Consider the following 22,462-nt stretch of genomic DNA (forward strand, 5'->3'; position numbering starts at 1 on the left):
AGGCAGCAGCAGACTGCATATTGATTATGTTCTGCCTCTCCGAGGGGCTTTGGACGCACAGCAAAAGGACGAATTGAGGCAGCCTAGGGCAGCAGAGAATGAAGCCTCCCAGACACTGAAGGACAGAATGGAGTGAGCATGGCTATCAAGGTAGCAAACAGTGAGCAACACAAAGGTCGCAGCTGGGAAGATCCGGGTTGTTCCGAGCTGCTCTGAGTGTGGCTGGAGGATTGAACTAGGAAAAGCGGAAGGGCTGGCGCCCTGCTGCTGCTGCTCATCTCTGGGATGCCTCCTAGACTGGTTCCCACACATCAGCGTCTACTCCTTCCATTCAGGTCCTGCTGTTGTGCTCCCTGGTGCGGGCTCCACTTCCGTGCTGGCGGCAAGCTGTGAGAGCATGGAAGGATTTCAGCAGTTGGTAAGTGCTCAATCCATGTCAGCTATTTTTGTTATCAATGCAGCTGGCAGCCATAGTTCTAGAAAGTTGCAGTCACTTGGGTTTGTGTATCTCGTAGGGAGAAAGCAGAGAAGCTTTACAGACAGAGGGAAGAAGTCCCACACTGGGTAAAACCTTTTCAATTTAATCCCCAGAATGATCTCCTTGATCTTCCCCAGAGAGCCCCTTCCCTCATGACACCTCTCCAAAAGAGAGAACCTTGGCTCATCTCTGCCCAGAATTCGGGACTTCCCTGGTGGCTCAGAAAGTAAAGAATCTGCCTGCAATGCTGGAGACCCTGGTTTGGCCCCTGGGTCAGGAAGATCCCCTGGAAAAAGGGATGGCTACCCACTCCGGTGTTCTTGCCTAAAGAATTCCATGAGCAGAGGAACCTGGTGGGCTACGGTACATGGGGTTACAAAGAGTCGGACGTGACTGAGCGACTAACACTTTCACTTTTACTGCCCAGCACTCAGCTCCCCGTGGATGAGGGGCTGATGAAGAGAGTGAAGCCGGAGGCCAAGTTTCCCCAGGGTGCAGGCCAGGGTGCTGCTGCGGTAAGTTCATAAACAGGACACGGTCACCTCCCTCAAGCCTTCCAGAAGAAGGTAGGCGCCAAGGCAAGCACGTGGATGCGGTATCCTCTGGCTCGAAAGACATCATTTCAGTTCTCCCTTCGGTGGGGAATTGCTGACACGTCTGGAATTGCCACGCTGCACACACACCAGGCCACCATAGGCAAACCCACAACATTTATGCTCTGGAATGTCAGGCCTTTGAGTTTAAAAACAGACTTTAAAGAGCTTGACAACCTGGCAATTGATCAGTGCTCTCTGCTCAGAATGAAAGCACAGAACGGTTTGTTGTGTCTCGATCCACAGATGGCTGTGGCTGGAGAAATTTTTTCTCTATGGTACTCAAAACACCCATTTGTCTGATATTCCCCACTCCACTTTGTAATTTATTGTTTGGCATTTGGTATGCACAGCCTGGTAGTAGAGTGAGTCTGCAAGTCATTTTTTAAAAATTCATGATGCTTGTGTATTCAGAACAGCACCCACTGGTTTTTGACGACCACGAGATCAGGTTTTCGTTATCTCACTGTCAACTCATGGGTTGTCATTGAGTGACAGGTCCAGGGTCAGGATTCTGTGGGGTTTCCCAGTTTCTGTCTGAACAAAGTACAGGGCCTTAGCACTTGAATTAGTGGCTTAGTGACTTGGATTTATTCTGAGTTTTTGTTCCGGCCCATGGAAGTTCTATCCTGACTTGGCCTCTCAGATTCATTCACTCCACAGTCAAGGATCATTTATTGAACTGCTACTCTGTGCTGGATGTTAAGGGTGTAGAGAGACCCAGGCCACTTTGGGTAATCTCCAGGTCGTTCCCACTGGAGCAGATGGACAGGGTTCTGAGCTGTCCAGACATGTAGACAGAGGGAGGGTAGCCAGGTCAGCAGTGGGCGGCCGCCACAGCTTGGGTGGGCGGAAATGTGGCTTGGGAATACTTTCCTTTTCAAAAACTGACTGTTTTCTGTTTAAAATCCAGACAATATTGTTTTGGGCAGTTGAAGTTTGCTTGTCTTCTACATGTACAGCCAGGGAAGAGTCTGACACACCACACTTAGTGCCCTTTTGGCAGTTGTAGAAAGAACTCTGGATATCACCAAAGTTCCACTAAGTGGCCTTTATCAACTTATTCGATTTCTCTGTGCCTCAGTTTTTCCTTCTGTAATATGGGGATAATCTAGATTGTTGTCGCAATGCAGTATAATACCATATATTCAAAAATTACCATTCAGGAAAGCCTTGTCTTACAACCAAATAGGTAACACATCTTACCCATCTATGTATTACCAATTTTCTAATCACTGTGAATTTTGAGATTCATGAAATGCAGATTTGACAGAATTGGTTCATTCATAGCAGTTGTTTCCTATTTCCTCAAACAAGAGATAGAGGGCATAATGACTACCATTTTGGAGGATAAGTTTCTTTGGGTATTTCTGATGATAAAGAGTGCCCCATGCTCTGAGACGCTGGAAAGCCTTGAAAATGCAGTGGGAGGTGTTACTCAATCACACTTTCTGTTTTCCGCGGTTCGTGAGGCTATGAACGATGCACCACTCTCAAAGTCCCATCAACTTGAAAAATGACCAAATGATGTCAGTTCAGTAATGGTCATCCATATTGTGCTTTTGAATCCCGCTGCTCTAACTGGAAGGAAATAAGGCACAGAGGGAAATTGGATTTTCTCAAGTGCCATCTGTCCAGGTTACCTCTGCAGTGTCAGGAGATGGAGGGCTGGTACAGGCAGCCCAAGGTGAAAGAGACTCTGGTCCATGGACCTCCTTGGAAACATGACTCTGGCCAGCCCCATCTTCCTTCTTTCTGTTTGCTATGTCTTATTTGTGGATTGTCATTTTGGATTTGAAGTTTTCAAAATTTTCCTTTTATGATTCCTAATGATCTCCTGATACTTGTGTTGACTGCTTCATCCCAGGTGGCAGACTGGACCTTCTGCTTGCTTGCTGATTTCTGGCACAGACCTCAGTGTTGCTGAACCATAGCAGATTCAGCCTCAACCATCCTTATCTGGAATCTTGGACAATTCATCCACTAACAGGGGCAGAGTTGTCAAGCTTTAGACCAGGAGTCCGCAACCCCCAGGCCATGGAGTTTCCTGGTGGCTCAGATGGTAAAGAATCTGCCTGTAATGCAGGAGATGCAGGTTCCATCCCTGGGTCGGGAAGATTACCTGGAGAAGGGAATGACTACCCACTCCAGTATTCTTGCCTGGAGAATTCCATGGACAGAGGAGCCTGGTGGACTACAGTCTATGGGGTCACAGAGTCAGACACAACTGAGCGACTAACACTTTCGATTTCTCTAACCCCCAGGCCACAGACTGGTACCTGGTACCTGGTACTGGTCCATAGCCTGTTAGGAACCAGGCCACACACAGGAGGTGAGTGGTGGGTGGGCGAGCAAGCAAAGCTTCGTATAGATTTACAACCTCTCCCCAGCACTTGCATCATCGCTTGAGCTTCATCTCCTGTCGGATCAACAGTGGCAGCATTAGATTCTCACAGATTAGATTCTCTAACCCTACTATCCTCGAATCATCCTGAAACCGTCCCCCTCACCTCGTCTCTGGAAAAATTGTCTTCCATGAAATGAGTCCCTGGTGCCCCCAAAAGGTTGGGAACTGCTGCTTTAAACTGTGATATTCATCTCTCAAGACGTAAATTCTCTCTGTTCCATATCGTCTTGGCTTACAACCTAAGGCATGATATTTAGCTTCTGAATCCCAGTGTCCTTGTCTGTGGAATGATGGAATGATACTGTATCAGGGCTGACCCTCCTGGAAAGGAGTGCCCAGGTGTAGTTACAAGTAATCCAAGAGCCTTATGTGTGAAAACAGGACAGGAGGAGCCTGTGGGGCCCTCAGGCTTTTCTGGTGTGGCGGGGGAAAGCGGCCCGATTATGCAGGCCTGATGCCTGTGAAAGAAGAAAGGAGAAAGGAAGATAGGGTAGAAGAGCTTGAAACTCTGGAGGAGCTCCTGGAAGCTCTTAGCCAGGCACACGGAAGCGACAACTGTCACAACTACTTTGAAAACTATAGCTTTGACTCTATGGACCTTTGTCGGCAAAGTGATGTCTCTGCCTTTTAATACGCTGTCTAGGTTGGTCATAGCTTTTCTTCCAAGGAGCAAGCGTCTTTTAGTTTCATGGCCATCTGATGCAAAGAGATGACTCACGGGAAAAGACTCTGATGCTGGGAAAGATTGAAGGCAGGATGAGAAGGGGACGATAGAGGATGAGATGGTTGGATGGCATCACCAACTCGATGGACGTGAGTTTGAGCAAACTCCAGCAGATAGTGGAGGATGGGGAAGCCTGGTGTGCTGCAGTCCATGGGGTCACAAAGAGCTGGACATGAGTGAGCAGTTGAACAACAGCAGGAGCTCCAGTACAGAGACTTCCCATAAAGGAGGCCCACTTTGGGGCAGAACTGGCCAGGGCCTGGTGTGCCCTCTAAGCTCAGCCATCCACTGGGGCCTCTTAGCAGTGATCATCTCCATCTCATAGTCACAATTCATCATTGGGAAGTAAAACCATTCATGTTTCAAATCAAATATTCATTGAAAACCTATTTCCATAAAGCACCAAGCTGAGTGATGTCATGAGGCATTTGCAAATTGCCTCAATATGTCCTGCAGAGAGAGAGAGAGGTAATGTAATGAAAAAAAATTTTTTTTTAGTCAAAGGCTGGGAAAGATGGCAAGAACAGGTGAGCCCCAGGTTAGGTGAACCAGGACTTTATCCCCAAAAGATAGAAGTTCAAATTTGGGCATTCAAAGGGACAGTGAAGATATAGGATTGATTTGGGTTAGTGTAGAGTTCAAGGCAGGAAGAACTAAGCAACCACAGGCTGGGAGCACCTTGGTGCTTATAATTCAGTGGGAGTGGAAGCCAGAAAATAGGTGGGGGCCCAGTTCTCTGTAGGGACTTTCCTGGTAGCTCAGCTGGTAAAGAATCTGCCTGCAATGCAGGAGACCCCAGTTTGATTCCTGGGTTGGGTAGATGCCCTGGAGAAGGGATAGGCTACCCACTCCAGTATTCTTGGTCTTCCCTGGTGGCTCAGCTGGTGAAGAATCTGCTTGCAATGTGGGAGACCTGGGCTTGATCCCTGGATTGGGAAGATCCCCTGGAGAAGGGAAAGGCTACCCACTCCAATATTCGGGCCTGGAGAATTCCATGGACTATTCAGTCCATGGTGTTGCAGAGTCGGACATGACTGAGTGACTTCCACTTCACTTCATTTCAGTTCTCTGTGGAAGCTGCAGACAGAAGGGCAAGGTGCAGCCAGTTGGTCTGGGGTTCTGAGAGGCTTCTAGGCAGGAATAGAAAGACACGTGCTGTGTAGACTGAACTGATGCACCTGAGCCTGGAGGAAACCTACAGAGGCAGGCATCCATCTGCCAGCAGAGGGGCACATGGCACACCATCTCATTGGGGTTGTCTCTACCGTGAAGCTGAGCAAAGCCTGCTTAGCAGTGAATACAGTATTTTCCAAGTTTGTTCCTCTAGAGCACAAACTTGGGAGTGCTCCCTCTAACTTGGGAGTTAGAGCTGGCATTTTCTGTAATGTTCGCTTTGATTTCCATGCTATTAGAAAATTGCTTCCTGCTAGAGAACTTTTCCCTGGATATTTTTCTGGATGACTGGTTGGTTCCACATGTTGCCTATTCAGAGGTCACACTTGGCTGAAACTCCCGCTCAGTCACCTCTGTCAGTCCCATGGGGCCTTCCAGTGGGCAGAAATGAGGTGGAGGTGGCTGTTTCGTCTTGTTAATTGCTCAGAGAGATATGTGGGTCTTGTGCCTACAGGTGGCATTTGAGTGAGAACTGAAGAATGGGCAGGGGCTTGCCTGGAACACACCTCCTCCCACCACCACGACTTTATCTGCCTGAGGACAAGAAAGTGTCAAAGTGTGAGTTGCTCAGTTGTGTCCGAGTCTTTGCAACCCCATGGACTATAGCCCACCAGGCTCCTCTGTCCATGGGATTCTCCAGGCAAGAATACTGAAGTGGGTTGCTATTCCTTTCTCCAGGGGATTTTCCCAACCCAGGGTTCGAACCCAGGTCTCCTGCATTGCAGGCAGAATCTTTACCATCTGAGCCACTGACACTGGTGTGTCCAGCAGGTGTCCCACAAAGTTTTCGGGGATACAGAAAGCACTGTCTGTTTGTAGACGTGCTGATGGTGGACAGTGGGTGGAGCATGGAGGAAAAAGCAGGGCTTGGAGAGAGGTGGGTCCCAGGGAGCAGAGCCCGAAGGTCTTTGTGTAGCCCATGAAGCACCTGGGCTTGATTCCAGAAGAGTTCAAAAGCTGTGGGAGGGTTTGGAGCAGACAATTGGTATGATCAGATTTGTTTCTAGAAAGATGACTTTGGCAGAACTGCTGAAGGGTCAAGAGTTGGCGTGGAGAAGTGTTAGGAGTGTTCAGCATTAATCCATGTGAATAAATAGTGGGGACCAACAAAAGTGGTGTCAGAGAATGAGGAGGGAAGTGCTGCTTGGAAAGAGCAAAGAACCAAGTCCAGTGAGAGCAAGAGTTTAAACCACCGTCACCCACAAGAATGGGTGACTCAGAGAGTAGAGTCAGCGAGGAGTCCACAGGAATCAGGTCCAGCTTCTGAGGCAACATCCAGAAGAACCTTTTGGAGAGGGCCAAGGCCTCCTGCAGCAGTGAGCTTCCACTGGTCTAAAAGATTTTTCCCAGCCTGGTGTCCACGCCTATCCTAAATTGACACTGGTGTGTCCAGCAGGAGAGAGATGTGATAGAATGAGTGGTTTCTGACCAGTCAATGAATATAAGTTAGTCTAGATGAAGCCCCTGAAGCTGGGTGATTTGGTTGATTCAGTCAAATAATGATGCCCATTGATACTTTGACTTTTAGTTTTTTGGCCACACGGCACTGCATGTGGGATCTTTATTCCCCAACTAGGGATTGAACCTGTGTCCACTGCATTGGAGGTATAGCATCTTAACCACTGGGTCTCTGGGCAAGTTCCACCCATTGAAAGTTTGATATTCAATGCTGGGTGGCAGTAGTGGTAAAGAACCTGCCTGCCAATGCAGGAGAATGTAAGAGATGAGGGTTCAATCCCTAGGTCAGGAAGATCTCCTGGAGGAGGGCACAGCAACCCATTCCTGTATTCTTGCCTGGAGAATCCCATGGACAGAACAGCCTGGTGGGCTGCAGTCCATGGGGTTGCAAAGAATTGGACACGACTGAAGTGACATATCACAGTAGAACATAGCATGATATTTTGGTACTGAGTTGCCCCTTTCCTCTTCCTGGGGCATTGGCATTACTGTATTGCCTGGTCAGTCAGGCAATACAGTAGCACCTGCACTCAGGTTTTGGCATCTGGAAGAGGATTAATTACTTCATCTTTTCTTGTCTCCAGCTTTCATATTCAAAGGTTGAATAATAACAGCCCCTGGCCGTCATGAAGTTCAAATTTTGAGTAGGGGCCCCAGCACAGTGCCTGTCCTGAAATATTGTTGTTGTTGTTTAGTTGTTAAGTCCCGTCTGACTGTTTTGTGACCCCATGGACTGTAGCCCACCAGGCTCCTCTGTCCATGAGATTTCTCAGGCAAGAATACCAGTGTGTTGCCATTTCTTTCTCCAGGTGGTCTTGCAATCAACCTCCATAAATGTTAGCCAATATGAGGATTATTACACATCCCTTTGCCTTAGAATGTTTTGGTCTCTTCATATTCTCCCAGCTCTTGGGAATGCCTGCATCCTAGGATGTCTGCTGCTTCTGTGTCTGGTCTTACATTGGTGGGCCTCTGACCAGAACTGCAGCCTCCACACCATTCCTTAGCCAGCCTCCCATCACCTGCCCTCCACCCCTTCTCCTCCACATCCTTTCAGAGTGTCTGGAACAATGGAGGAGACCTGTTTGATTACAGTCAAAAGTCTCTCCGGGAAGCTCCAACCCTTTCAAGGTAATTTGGCATGATTTTATGGAAGTGAGCCTTGGGGAAAATTCAAATGTCAAGCATAATTTGGTACTTGAAACATGAAAGAAAAAGCGTTCTGATTTCTTTTCATCTGCATTTCCCCTCCACACTCTGTCTGGCCTTCCTCCTTCTCTCTCAGGGGTCATTACCTCGCAGTGGGGGCCAGAGGTGGAAGCAACAGTAGCAGGTGGCAGTCTTTTAACCCTCCCTCTCCCCGAGTCCAGCACAGCCATTCAGTCTCATTCACGTACCCAGGCATCTCTGCTGACCCCGTTTTCTGGGTGTTGTCAAGGCAGAATGCTTTAATGAAAGCTGAAATCTCAGCTTAAGGATCAGCAATTATTTATACACACTAGATGATGAGTTAAAGTTCCCTTAAATGTGATCTCTGGGCTTCCCAGGTTGTGCTAGTGATAAAGAATTAGCCTGCCAATGCGGGAGATGCAAGAGCTGTGGGTTCAGCCTCTGGGTCGGGATGGTCCCCTGGAGAAGGATGGTAACCCACTCTAGTGTTCTTGCCTGGGAAATCCCCTGGACAGAGGAGTCTGGTGGGTTATCGTCCATGGGGTCACAAAGAGTCAGACTTCTCTGAGCAATTAAGCACTCATTGGAAGCCTGGGACACCATCTCATGATCCTATTTTACTAGGAGTTCTTGATACCCAGGCACAGACTGGAGAGGTTTTTATTTTTTTCCAATCATGCTCTCCCAGGCTGGGATGTATGAGTGGATTCCAGTTTGTATGCTGTGAGACAGAAACCAATTGGCAAGACCACTTTCTGGGTCTAGAGGGACACACAGCACAGTACCGGCTGTGAAGGTTGAAAAATGGAATATTTCCTGCTATATCAGTAAACAAGGATGTCACAGTCATCAGCAATTCCAGCTCTCCACTGTGAGCCTAAGGGCACTCAGGAAGGAAGAAAATACCTCTGATTTAACAACCATCAGCCTGCAGCCACTCCCTATGGTGAGCCCCAGGGAGCTCTCAATGTGAAAAACATGGGGTACTGGCCCAGGATAGCTGACTGCTGTTCAGTTGCTCAGTCATGTCCAACTCTTTTCAACCCCATGAACTGCAGCACACCAGGCTTCCTGGTCCTTCACCATCTCCCGCAGCTTGCTCAAATGCATGTTCATTGAATCTGTGATGCCATCCAACCATTTCATCCTCTGACATCCCCTTCTCCTCCTGCCTTCAATCTTTCTCAACATCAGGGTCTTTTCCAACGAGTTGGCTCTTCTCATCAGGTGGCGAAAGTATTAAAGCTTCAGTTTCAGCTTCAGTCCTTCCAATGAATATTCAAGGTTGATTTTCTTTAGGATTGACTGGTTTAATCTCCTTGCTGCCCAAGGGGCTCTCAAGAGTCTTCTCCAACACTACAGTTCAAAAGCATCCATTCTTTGGTGCTCAGCGTTCTTTATGGTCCAACTCTCACATCCATACATGACTACTGGAAAAACCATAGCTTCGACTGCTCCTAAGTTGCTTCAGTTGTGTCCGACTCTGTGCAACCCCATAGACAGCAGCCCACCAGGCTCTCCCATCCCTGGGATTCTCCAGGCAAGAACACTGGAGTGGGTTGCCATTTCCTTCTCCAATGCATGAAAGTGAAAATTGAAAGTGAAGTCGCTCAGTCGTGTCTGACCCTCAGCGACCCCATGGACTGCAGCCTTCCAGGCTCCTCCATCCATGGGATTTTCCAGGCAAGAGTACTGGAGTAGGGTGCCATTGCCTTCTCCGATAGCTTGACTAGATGGACCTTTGTCAGCAAAGTAATGTCTCTGCTTTTTAATAAGCTGTCTAGGTTGGTCATAGCTTTTCGTCCAAGGAGCAAGTGTCTTTTAATTTCATGACTGCAGTCACCATCTGCAGTGATGTTGGAGCCCAAGAAAATAAAGTCTCTGACTGTTTCCATTGTTTCCCCTTCTCTTTGCCATGAAGTGATGGGACCAGATGAGTAGCTGAGATGCCCATGAAAGGAATGATTTCAGTAAGCATTTTCCCATACATAGGAAAGCACTAAACTCCTTAACTTGGGATATTTGGTTTTCTTTAATTCATGAAAATGCTTTTGTTGTTCAGACAACCTGCCCTTTGTTACAAAACTTCTATATAACCTGACTCTTTCCCTAACCTTCTCAGAGCAGTTCTCTCAGGGTTACTTGAGATGCTGTCTCCCAGGCTTGAAATCCTAAAAATTCTCACTGAATAAAACAGAACTCTCAACTTTTAGGTTGTGACTATTTTTTAAGTTGACAAGTTCTTCTTGGGTGTCATCTTGGGTCTTCTTTGATGTTCCACCTCTGGATCCATTTGGCTGATCTGGGCCAAAATCTATCTTTAAGTTTAATGAAGTATAGTTAATTTACAATGTTGTGTTAATTTCTTCTGTACAGCAAAGTGACTCAGTTATGCATATACATATATCTGTGTGCATGCATGTTAAGTCACTTTAGTCATGTCTGACTCTTTGTGACCCTATGGACCGTAGCCTGCCAGGCTCCTCTGTCCAGGGAATTCTCCAGGCAAGAATACCAGAGTGGGTTGCCATGCTCTCATCCAAGGGACCTTTCCAACCCAGGGATCATATCCTTGTCTCCTGCATTGGCAGGCTCTTTACCACTAGCATGTATATTTTTCATATTCTTTTCTATTATGGTTTGTTGCAGGTTATTGAATATAGTTCCCCATGCTGTACAGTACAACCTTGTTGGTTATCCATCCTACATATAAAATCTGTCTCTTTTTGAATCTATCACCAGATCGAGGGAAGTTATACTGCTATTTAGTACAGGACAGACAACCAGCTTTCCAAAGACTGTGCTTGACTTGGTTTTATAGTTTCTGCAAAGTATTACTAGTAAGAATTTTCCTATTGAAACTTTTCAAGACCACTGCCTCACCTGTTGCCCATCTGTTGGTGTGGTCAGTTGCTGTTGTCATTATTTCCCTAGCCAATAAGGGCAAGTGGATGGTGAGATATCCCATTGGTTGGGCTTGTACCATCTAATGTCATCACAGGTGGGGAAAACAGTGGAAATGGACAAGGCTCTAGTGATGGCTCAAAAAGTGACAAGTCAGAGTCCTTCCTGCAATGGTATCAACTTTCTTATGTCTAAAGCAATGATGCTCAAAGTGCCATCTCTTTACCAGCAGCATCAGAGTTACCCAGGATCATGTTAGTAGTGTAAATTCTTGGGTTCTGTCCTGGACCTACAGAATCTGAATCTCTGTGAGCCAGCAAGAGATTTTAACAAGCCCTTCAGGTGATTCTGATGACAGCTTAAGCCTGAGAAGCACTGCTCTGGAGCTTGGAATGGACTCATTCTCTTGACAGCTGAACATTTTCTTAGCCTGCTGGACAGGCTCCTGTATGTTGGAACAAGCTGCAACACTTATATAGGAGATGGAAGCTTTTCTTACTGGTACGTGTGTCCAAATCTTTAACTTTTATAGATAAAAACTTTGAGACTAGAAAAAGGTGCGAGTGTGGGAGGAGCTACCCAGTGTCACACAATGAACTGCAGAAATCAGAATGGTTTTTCTCTGGATCCCACTTCAGTGCGATCTGTTCTAGGAGCTTAAGAAGATGCTGGGAGGAGGATGGATGGATGGATGATTAAGGAGATGTGTTGGTAAAAAATCGTGCATTATGTTGGGATTAGAATTGCTCTCAAACTCTCGTTCTCTCCGTATGGTCAAAGGAGAATCATTGCACCCCAGCTCCAAGCCTCAGTTTCCTCGTCTGAAAATTGGGAACAACAATCTGCATGTTGTCTTCCGCTATAAGATGTGAAGAGATCTGCAAACTGTAACGTGGAATCTGTCCAGGAAGCAGCAGGAGCGTGAGAAGCAGCAGCCTCTGCTGCCTTTTTACAGGGAGCCAGTGTCTGGGCAGGGCTTCCTTGCTGGCTCAGTGGCAGAGAACCTGCCTGCCCATGGAGGAGACGCGATTCAATCCCTGGGTCAGGAAGATCCCCTAGAGAAGGAAATGGCACCCCCTCCAGTATTCTTGCCTGGAAAATCCCATGGGCAGAGGAGCCTGGCAGGCTACAGTCCATGAAGTCGCAAAGAGTCAGACCCGACTTAGCAACTAAACAACAATAAGTGTCTGGACAGCCGTGTTCTGTCAGACAGCGGGGAGCTAGTGTGCCTCAGGGTTGTCAAAGAGGCCACAGAGCTCTCACCAGGTGGAAAAACTATCCTTTCCTTTCATTGACTAATTCACATGACAGGTTTTCCCATTCTGGTTCTGGCTCTATCAAAACCAGTGAAACAACCTCTTATGTGATAATCATTTTATCACTCGGCTGCTATTGTAAATAAGGGATGGAGGCCTCTGTGCAGGGCCATCTTTACAACAGCTCCATCTAAATGCAAATGTAGATCCCCTGCCAAACAGAGAGGTGAGAGCTTTCCTATTAGCAGGCAGGAGATAGGAGAGTTAATTTAATGCTAAAACATTCCTGAGCAAGGAGAGCAATTTCCCCTGTTGAGCAGTGGCCTCATTTTCTCTCCATGACCACTGAGCCCATAATATGATAATTTTTACCTTTTTAAACTTTGCTGAAGGAAAAAGGACAGTCATCTATCTTTGGAAATGGCTCCTTCTGCATTCATTTTTATCTACAAAAATGCAGATATTTGTCTATTTGGTGAATGAATGGCCTGGAAAGAAGCTAAAAGATGAAGATGACTTCAGTGCTGTGATGCGCTGGGATTCAATGCCTACGCTTGACTCCATGAACTCCCTACCGGCAGGCTTGCTGTGTAATGGTATTTGCCCAGCCCAGACTAATCGGCTCATTTTCTTCCTCCCTGTGGCCGGTCTCCCTGGGCTGAGAGAAGAGGAATTGAAGAGGAGAAGGGAAGAAAAAACACGCACAAGCAAGTCCATTCATGCTGCAGTTATCGGGGCAGCGGGTTGCGGGACTTCAAATGAGTCCTTCCTTGAGGAGCATCTTGGGTGAGATGCTTTTAAGCTGTGTGACCTTGAATAATCACTCAGCCTTGCTGAGGCTTCTCATCAGTGTAGGGATGGGAGGTAATCCACCATGCGTCTGGAGAGGCAGAAAGGGGTGAAAGTTTTCTGAACCTGTTTCACCTGCTTCCCTGAGTCAACAGTCTCATACTCCCTGGTAACCTTGGGAGAAGGCAATGTAAACCCCATTTTACAGATGGGGAAATGGGCTCAGGTGCTTTTACTGCTCAAGACAGAACTGCTAGTGGAGAAACTATTGTCAACCATCATGGCTTGTTGATTCCACACTTGTGAACTCGCTTACCTAAGAAAGACTTCTGTTCAAAGAGTGCCTTTGTAAGTCCAATTTGTTTTTAAGTCCAACAAAGTTAGCCTAGGTACCCAAATAACACAATTGGCTATACAATATTCTACTGTCATAGGTTTATAATACTTTTCACACAAATAATTCATAAAAACAAACACAGAAAGTAAACATTTTTCATTTTACAGTGCAGTACCGTGAAAAGTACAGTTCAGTTCAGTTGCTCAGTCGTGTCTGACTCTTTGCGACCCCGTGGACCGCAGCATGCCAAGGCCTCCCTGTCCATCGCCAACTCCCGGAGCTTGCTCAAACTCATGTTCATCGAGTCCATGATGCCATCCAACCATTTCATCCTCTGTCGTCCCCTTCTCCTCCTGCCTTCAATCTTTCCCAGCATCAGGGTCTTTTCCAGTGAGTCAGTTCTTTGCATCAGGTGGCCAAAGTATTGGAGTTTCAGCTTTAGCATCAGTCCTTCCAATGAATATTCAGGATTGATTTCCTTTAGGATGGACCGATTGGACCTCCTTGCAGTCCAAGGGACTCTCAAGAGTCTTCTCTAACACCACAGTTCAAAAGCATCAATTCTTCGACACTCAGCTTTCTTTATGGTCCAGCTCTCACATTCATACATGACTGCTAGAAAAACCATACAACAGCTGCATACATGGGCTGGCACTGAGTGAAGAGGCAAGAAGAGTTATTGACTACAGTAGGGAGAGGAGGTGGGAGATGGTGGAGCTGAAGGATCGTCAGCAATAGGAGACGGAGGGGCAAGCTTCGATCTCACTCATATCTGACACAGATGGAAGGTTCTGGGCTTGAGATAAACATACTGCACTACTATATGTAGGACTGTAAAGTGCACAGAAGCACCACCACTTGTAGAGAATGCAGATACATGACCAAACTTCCACATGTACATGATTGGACATGCGAATGTGTGTTTCCATCTTTGAAAGTTCATGACTTGAAGGTTCGTATGTTACTTACTGTACTTGCTAAGACTTATCTGTAATCATCAAATTGATACTTGCTCTTTCCCAGGCATTTATGGACATACATAGACCTGAAAAAAAAAATTGAGTTGTCAAACGTATACGTTCCTGGCTGAGGTCTATCAAGGTGACACTCTGTTGTTTCTGCTCAGACTTTGACGAGGTCTCTTTCATAGTGTATTTAGCATCATGTTTTCCACATTTCTGTGATTTGGGTTGTGATTTTGCTGTTTTGAACAGCTTCCACGCGTACTGCTAAAGAGCTGTCTGGTGTTCCCAAGTGCAAAAAGGCTAGGATGTGTCTTATGGAGAAAATGCTTGTGTCGGGTAAGCCTTGTTCGGGTAGGGTTACAGTGCTGTTGTTGTCTGTGAATTCGATGTTAATGAATCAAGTATAAATCCTATGGGGCTTCCCTGGTGGCTCAGACTGTAAAGAATATGCCTGCACTGCAGGAGACCCAGGTTCGATCCCTGGATCAGGAAGATCCCCTGGAAAAGGCAGTGGCAACCCATTCCAGTATTCTTGCCTGGAGAATCCCACGGATAGAGGAGCCTGGTGGGCCCCAGTCCATGGGGTCACAAAGAGTCAGACACGACTGAGTGACTAACACACACATATATTCAATAAGGTGTCTTTAAACAGAAACACAGACAAAACATGTGTTGACTGGTTGATGAAAATGTATTTCCTTCAGGAGCAAATTCGGTGTTCACTGATTCGGAGTTTGCCATGACTTTATGGAACGTGATTACAGTGAGTCACGAGTGCTGACTATTGTTCAGTTGCTAAGTCATGTCCAGCTCTTTGTGGCACCATGGACTGCAGCACGCCAAGCCACTCTGTCCTCCACTCTCTCCCAGAGTTTGCTCAAATTCATGTTCCTTCATAGTGATGCTATCTAACCATCTCTTCCTCTGCCACCTTCAGTCTTTCCCATCATCTGGGTCTTTCCCAGTGAGTCAGCTCTTTGCATCAGGTGGCCAAAGTATTGGAGCTCCACCTTCAGCATCAGTCCTTCCTTCCGGCCCTGCCCCATGGCCCCTCACCCCAGCCAGAGTTCCGTTCTCCCCGTTTGCTTATCAGCTGGCTGCCTCGGGTGACTTCCGTATTCTGTTTCTTCTTCTATAGGGTGGAGTTCTTAATACTGTTTGGCCAGGTTGTTTAGGGAGTCAGGTGAGATTAATGTATCTAAACAGCTTAGCACAGTGCCTGGATCATCATAAAATTTAATGACTATGAATACAACTAATAGGATCTCTGGAGAAGGCAATGGCACCCCACTCCAGTACTCTTGCCTGGAAAATCCCATGGACAGAGGAGCCTAGGAGGCTGCAGTCCACGGGGTTGCTAAGAGTCAGACATGACTGAGCGACTTCACTTTCACTTTTCACTTTCATGCGTTGGAGAAGGAAATGGCAACCCACTCCAGTGTTCTTGCCTGGAGAATCCCAGGGATGGGGGAGCCTGGTGGGCCACCATCTCTGGGGTCGCACAGAGTCGGACATGACTGAAGCGACTTAGCAGCAGCAGCAGCAATAGGATCTCAGGTTAGAATTATCTTTCTGATGCTGGTGTTCTTTGCCTTCCCTGGCTGGTTATTCTGGCTCTTGTCTGAGCCTCCCTTTTAATCTCTGCCTGTCTTTTCTGCTGCTGATCCCTTTCTGATGGCCCCTCCTGGCCTCTCTGTTTCTGCACCTTACAAACTCTGGATCCTCTCGGTAGGGCCCAGGATTCACTGGTTTTCTGTGGGGGAAACAGGAGCTATGGGCTCATTCCAACCACACTCTACCTTCATCCATAGTTGTAGGTGCAGGGGGATGTTGGGTTGAAGCCACCTAGCACATTCAGTCACTGCCCCTCCCCAACCATGGTGTTTTGCTTGGTCCAGCCCACTGAGCAGCGGCTGCTGAAGGAGTTGCTCCCTGAGAAGAGAGTGATCAGGGGGCAGGCCAGAGCTTAGATGATACTAGGATGTATATATGTGGCTTCCCAGAAGACTTCTATCACATTTACAAATACACATATACATACATTACATACAATAGTGAGTCTGGGAGGCAGACTCCCCCAGAGCCTCGGCCGACACAGTTACACCTCTTAGGAATTCTAGCACAGGGTGCTGGGCCCCTAGAGTAATGGGCTCCATGTGTTCTCTCCTGCCCAGGACAGGCCCGCCCAGCCCACCCCTCTTCAGGGTTTAGTTTGTCCAGTAAGGAGAGTTGCCTCAGGTGGGTTTGACGGCTTGCGATTTGGGCTGCAGGGAGCTGGGGGACTGTTTGCACTGACCAGAGCGGCTCTGAGCACCCTGCAGAAGGCGGTTGCAACAGCGAGCAGTGAGTGAGGCTGCTGGTGGGCAGGCAAAATGTGCAGGAACGGTGGGGGTGTGTAACTGGGGGCCAGGGGCCCAGTGGAGCCCAAGGCTGAGGGCAGGCTGAATGAGGGCAGGGTCTCTGCATGAAATACCTGCTCACCAAAAGTCTGAGTCTTGTTGTAGACAGACCCAGTCATTTCAGGGTGGTGCTCAAAGACACCCACACTCCTTTGCCAGGCCCAGAACCTGCAGTGGTAAAGAACCCACCTGCCAAGGCAGCAGACATAAGAGACATGTGTTTGATCCCTGGGTCGGTATGATCTTCTGGAGGAGAAAATGGCAACCTACTCCAGTATTCTTGCCTGGAGAATCCTATGGACAGAGGGCCCTGGCTGACTACAGTCCATGGAGTCATAAAAAGTGAGACATGACTGAGTGTGCACGCGTGCGCTCACACACATGCACACAGATGTATATGTGTACATATCAAGGAGGGATCGCTCCCCTGCGGCAGTGGTACAAGAAATGTGACGCAGATAAGGAGAGGGTGGGATGCATTGGAGAGCAGCGTTGGCCTGTAGGCACTGCTGTGTGTAAGACAGATGCTAGTGGGAAGCTGCTGCGTAGCACAGGGGCTCAGCTCAGTGCTCCAGAGGGGTGATGACCTTGAGGGCTGAGACGGGGGTGGGGTGGGAAGGAGGCTCAAAAGTGAGGGGATATATGTGTACACGTAGCTGATTCACCTTGTTGTATAGCAGAAACACAATGTTGTAAAACAATTATCTTCCAATTAAAAAAATAGGTGTCACATAACAAGAAAAATATCTATAAATAGAACGCCGTGTCCCCACCGGGCTGAGGTCATTAAGAACCTGCAGTCCAGGTTCTATGCATGAGACAGGGTGCTCAGGGCCAGTGCAGTGGGATGACCCTGAGGGATGGGGTGGGGAGGGAGGTGGGAGGGGGGTTCAGGATGGGGGACACATGTACACCCATGGCTGATTCATGTCAACGTATCAAAAACCATTCCAATACTGTAAAGTAGTTAGCCTCCAATTAAAATAAATTAATTTTTAAAAGTCTGATATTTAGGATGTCTCCCCATTGGACTGTATAAAAACTCAAGAGTTTACATAGTCCTTTCAAAATGAGGGTGGGATGCTAGCTGGGGGCAGCCGTGACTCCTCTTGCAGGGCTGTCCAGCGTGGTCCAGCAGTGTCCCCGAGTCGGGCACCAGGGATTCACCTCCAGAACACCCATGCTGCTGAAGTTCCAAGGTGTGGCCCTAAGCCTCATGGCTCTAAGCCTTGGCCCCGTGCCCTACATACATTCTGGCCTCTCCAGTTTCCTCCTAAGTGTGGCCATAAGACTTTCCCCTTAGTGGAACTCCAGACCCTATTTCTATTTCCAGCCCTGAGTGGAAAAGTCTGGAAATGAGTGAAGAGGAGAGCAAGATTTCAACTAATTTCTCACCCTGTTACACCAATCAAGCATTTGAATAATTCCCAAAGCAGAAGCAGAGCATGAGAATGGTTGTCAAGGCTTTATCGGAGGGAGATTGGAAATAGTTCACCAAGGAGACATCTTCATTGCTACGGGGCCTCTTTGGAAACTCTGGACATCCACCCTTGGTATATCTCTTTTAGATTTAAAGGGACAGTTTACTCATCACTCAGCAGGTTCAGGTTGAGCAAAGAGTTTTTGTTAATGAGAGTCTTTGTTAATAAAGAGTCTTTGTTAATAACAGCTGCTGTCTGTTAATGAGATTTGTACCTTTCCCCCTGGGCTGTGGACGGAAGTTTTTCCATTTGAGCTTTGGAGGTGAAGAAATTCCTCACCGGGTGATGCCTTGTTAGGTGGATGCTGGTATTCACATTTCATCCCTACTGTAACCTGAGAATTAAGTACTAGCACTGTCCTGCTTTACAAATGAATAGAGTAGTTTGCGAGTTGAGATATACTGAGAATCAGATGAGCAACTTTGGTAAGGAGACTAGCAATTCAAACGGTGACAGGCTGAGTCCAAACCCAGTGTTTCCAGGCGCTGAACCCTCATAGGGAGGCATAGATCATCTTCCCTCAACAGTTTGTCAGTCTGCTGAGAGTTTACATTCTGTTGCATTTTATTGTATTTTTTTTAAGATTGTGGTAAGTGCCAGAGGGGTTGCCTGGGGCTACTGTTTGGACCGGGCCACCCCACTCACAAGAAGCTTGGTGGCTGCAGAATGTTAGTTTCCACTGTGTGACACTTCCCGCCAGGCCATGGAGAAAGTGATTGGCGGGGTCAGAGTCTTTCTCCTGCAAGAGTGGGTGTTGAGAGCAGAGTCAAGTAAAACCAGGATCCTGGAACAAAGACTGGCCCACTCTCCTTGCTGAAAACCTGGGAATAGCCCTGGCTTCCTATCTTTCTATTGGCTTGGCTGTTTAGATTTTCACTGGAGCCTCTGAACTGCCTCGGTGGCATCAGCATCATCATTATTATCTACTTAAGCTCACTCCAGTTGTGTTCTTTGATTCCAATCAGAGCAAGTTTAAGAAATACCCAGCACCATTCTTTTTAAAAATTTGTTGATTCATGTGGCTGAGCCAGGTCTTAGCTGCTGCACTCAGGATCTTTGATCATCATTGTGGCACATGGGATCTTTAGTTTCAGCTTGTGAAGTCTAGTTCCCTGACCAGGGATCGAACCCTGGGCCCCCTGCATAGGGAGTTTGGAATCTTAGCTGTTGGACCACAAGGGAAGTCTCACACAGATCCTTTCTTTAACCCAGTTCACCACTCCATGTGAGGACCTTGGCTCCGCTGAGTGTCAACCAGACTCAGAAAACAGACTCTGGAATCCCTACCAATCAAAACCCCCAGTGCCAATTCAGGCTTTTCTTGTAGGGGGAGGCCTCATGGCAGTGGGGTTAGCCCTTTGGCTGTTTCTTAGTTTAGAATCTGTCAAAAAGTGTCAAAATAATGGGCAAGGTTAAATATCTGAATCCAAACGATTGTTCACAGGCACCTGTCCAGTCTGGAGAGTGTACTGTCTAGACATACGCAGAACAGGTGAGAAGCAAAAGGAAGGGCCCAGCTCATAAGTTATGATAAAATGACAGGAGTTGAGAAAGTCAGGGCACACAAATCAGTTTCACAGAACCGAGAGTTGCTTGGTTGTCATCGATAAAATCTTTGTGAACCTGACATTCTGCAGCCACCAGGCTTCATAAATATCCTGTTTACTTAGTTAAACCAATAAAGATGAAATGTATTTCCTTTCCTCATACGAGTTGATTTCTCTTGTTTATTAAGCTTACAGCCTTCAAATCCTGTGCTTTCTGACTCCAAAGTCCATGAATTCATTTGCCATGCCTATTGGTCTTCCAACGTTAGCATACATAAGAATTACCCAAGGAGCTGTTTCTGATTTTTGGCCCTATCGCTCAGAACTTCAGAGTCAGGATCTGGGAGGGGCACCCAGGAATTGACATTTTTCTATTGAATCAAGGACTGCAGTTTAAGGAATATTTCAGTACCCTTGATAGCCTTCAGAAATCTGCAAAAAGGGAATTAAGTGTTAGCCTAATGCACTGAGAAACCATTTACAAATTGGGAGAGGAAATTATACCAAGACCCATTTTCCTTAAAATAGGGGTTGATTTGGCTTTTTGGTCCCTTTATGAAAATCAAAAGTCCCTTTTCCTCCAGCCATTTTCCATGGGATTACGATTTTTTTTTTTTTTTTTGGCCAAAGATGATTACTTAAAAAAAAAAAAAAAAAGTGTGAGTGGGATGAGGTGGTCTCCCAGGCACAGTGAGTGAGGAACCACAGGATGCTATTAGCACATCCTGCTTTCATTGATCAGAGTGGCTTCCAACCTACTTTAAAATCTTTCACACTTTCTATTGAGAAACAGTATCTTGCTTCTCGGAGAAGGCAATAGCACCCCGCTCCAGTACTCTTGCCTGGAAAATCCCATGGGCGGAGGAGCCTGGTGGGCTGCACTCCATGGTTAGAACTGGATGCTGGGGATTCAGGCCTTATGTAAGGCAGCTCTAGAGATACTTCGGAGTTTTTCTTCGTGTCTAGTGCCTGTTCTGTTCTCCAACCCACTTTTCTTGACGGGATCAACCGCTGAACAGGGCAGGAAATGGAGTTTGAAGTGCCATTGATTCACTTGGCCCAGCTCTTTTTATTTTTCCTGTCAGTGTCCTGAGGGGAAAAAAGAAATACACTAGGGAGTCAAGAGTTGGGGAGGTTTATCTGAAAGAGATGCCGAGGGTGAGGCAATGTGACAAATTAAAAAGATAAAAGACAGACTTCAACAATGCAGATGACTTACAGTCGCTATTCCCTTTTGGATGTCTTTGCTCCAATTAATACTTTCTACAGCCTTAAGGTAAGATTATAAAGTAGGTAATAAGATCCTCTAAATCCTACTGTTTTGAAAGAATTCTTATTGTCTAATTCCCTTGGCTTTTCTGTAATGCTTTCAAGAGGTTTCAAGCCAAAGTTCCAGAAATGTAGGGCTTCCTCCCCTTTAGCCTGAGAGATAAGTAAAAATAATTGATTCTTCAGGGTCCTTAATTTGTTGGGATTGCAAACCGAATCCTCAAAAGATCATGGTCAATTTGTTATATAAATGTTTCTGGGATGAATAAAGAGCTAAAGTCGGAGTAAGATTTGAGTCAGGTTGAATAAAAGTCTTAGGATTATGTGTGTGTCTATACTCAATATTTTAAATGGTCTTTGGACATGTTAATAAAATTATATTAAAAAAAAAAAAAAGAGTTCCAAGCACTGCTACTCTGGGACACTGGGGAGGTCTTTTTAATACACTGGCCTTCTTTGCCTCATTTCTGTTGGATGCAGCATTCAGCTTAGAGCCTCTGAAGTTAAATTCTGGCTCTGTTCCATAGCATGATGATGGATGGAAAAGCTTTTCATTCCTTCTGAAGGGGAATTTGCCCAAGTGTAGAATGGGAAAAAGAATGGCTACATTAGAAAGTTACTGATTACCCATGTATCCAATAGCTGTCTATACAATGATTTGGGCTTCCCTGGTGGCTCAGACAGAAAAGAATCTGCCTGCACTGCAGGAGACCCAGGTTCAATCCATGGATCAGGAAGATCCCCTGGAGAAGGAAATGGCAACCCACTCCAGTATTCTTGCCTAGAGAGTCACGTGGACAGAGGAACCTGATGGGTTACAGTCCAGGGGATCACAAAGAGCCAGACTCGACTGAGCGCCTCACATTTTACTTTCTATAAAGTCATCATGTATTCATTCATTCTTAAGCTCCAAGCCTGTACTAGGTTCTAGACTGTAACAGTGAACAACTTTAAGAAGCTCTAAAATTAATGGGTAGACAAATATTTGAATGACTCCTCAGTGGCTCAGTGGTAAAGAAATCCCTCTGCCAATACAGGAGACACAGAAGACACGGGTTCAATCCCTGTGTCAAGATGATCCCTTGGAGGAGAAAATGGCAACCCACTCCAATATTCTTCCCTGGAAAATTCCACAGAGGAGCCTGGCAGGCTACAGTCCAGGGGGCCACAAAAGAGTGAAACATGACTGAGCAACATACCATGCATGCATATAAGTGAACAGTCTATTGCAATATATGATTCAGATTTCTGAGGGGGCAAAATCGAGAGCAGTGGCAGGACATGGTCCCCTAAAGAAACATGCAAGGGTTTGGGGGTTGTAGAAAATAGTGTTGGTTGCCAGTCTGCCACCACCCTCTCTTCTGGCTGACTTAATTCTGCTCCTGCAGTCTGCGCTTCACTAATCCAATCATGGTAATCCCTTTCTTGCTGGTGATTGGTTTAGGCATGGGTTTGTTACACAGTGCTGGTCACTGAGAATTGAAAGCCCGATTGAGGATTCTGAGACGTATT

At 46.7% G+C, this 22,462-nt stretch overlaps 1 long non-coding RNA gene across 1 annotated transcript; it reads left to right on the forward strand.

Moving 5' to 3' along the window:
* The first annotated feature begins 905 nt into the window (after positions 1–905).
* Positions 906–18,321, forward strand: LOC138428904 (uncharacterized). The gene is made up of 2 exons (XR_011252615.1): positions 906–993; positions 17,987–18,321. It is a non-coding gene; the product is annotated as an uncharacterized lncRNA (long non-coding RNA).
* The last annotated feature ends 4,141 nt before the right edge of the window (positions 18,322–22,462 follow it).

The sequence above is a fragment of the Ovis canadensis genome, chromosome 24 (assembly GCF_042477335.2).
Source record: "Ovis canadensis isolate MfBH-ARS-UI-01 breed Bighorn chromosome 24, ARS-UI_OviCan_v2, whole genome shotgun sequence".
Taxonomy (NCBI): domain Eukaryota; kingdom Metazoa; phylum Chordata; class Mammalia; order Artiodactyla; family Bovidae; genus Ovis; species Ovis canadensis.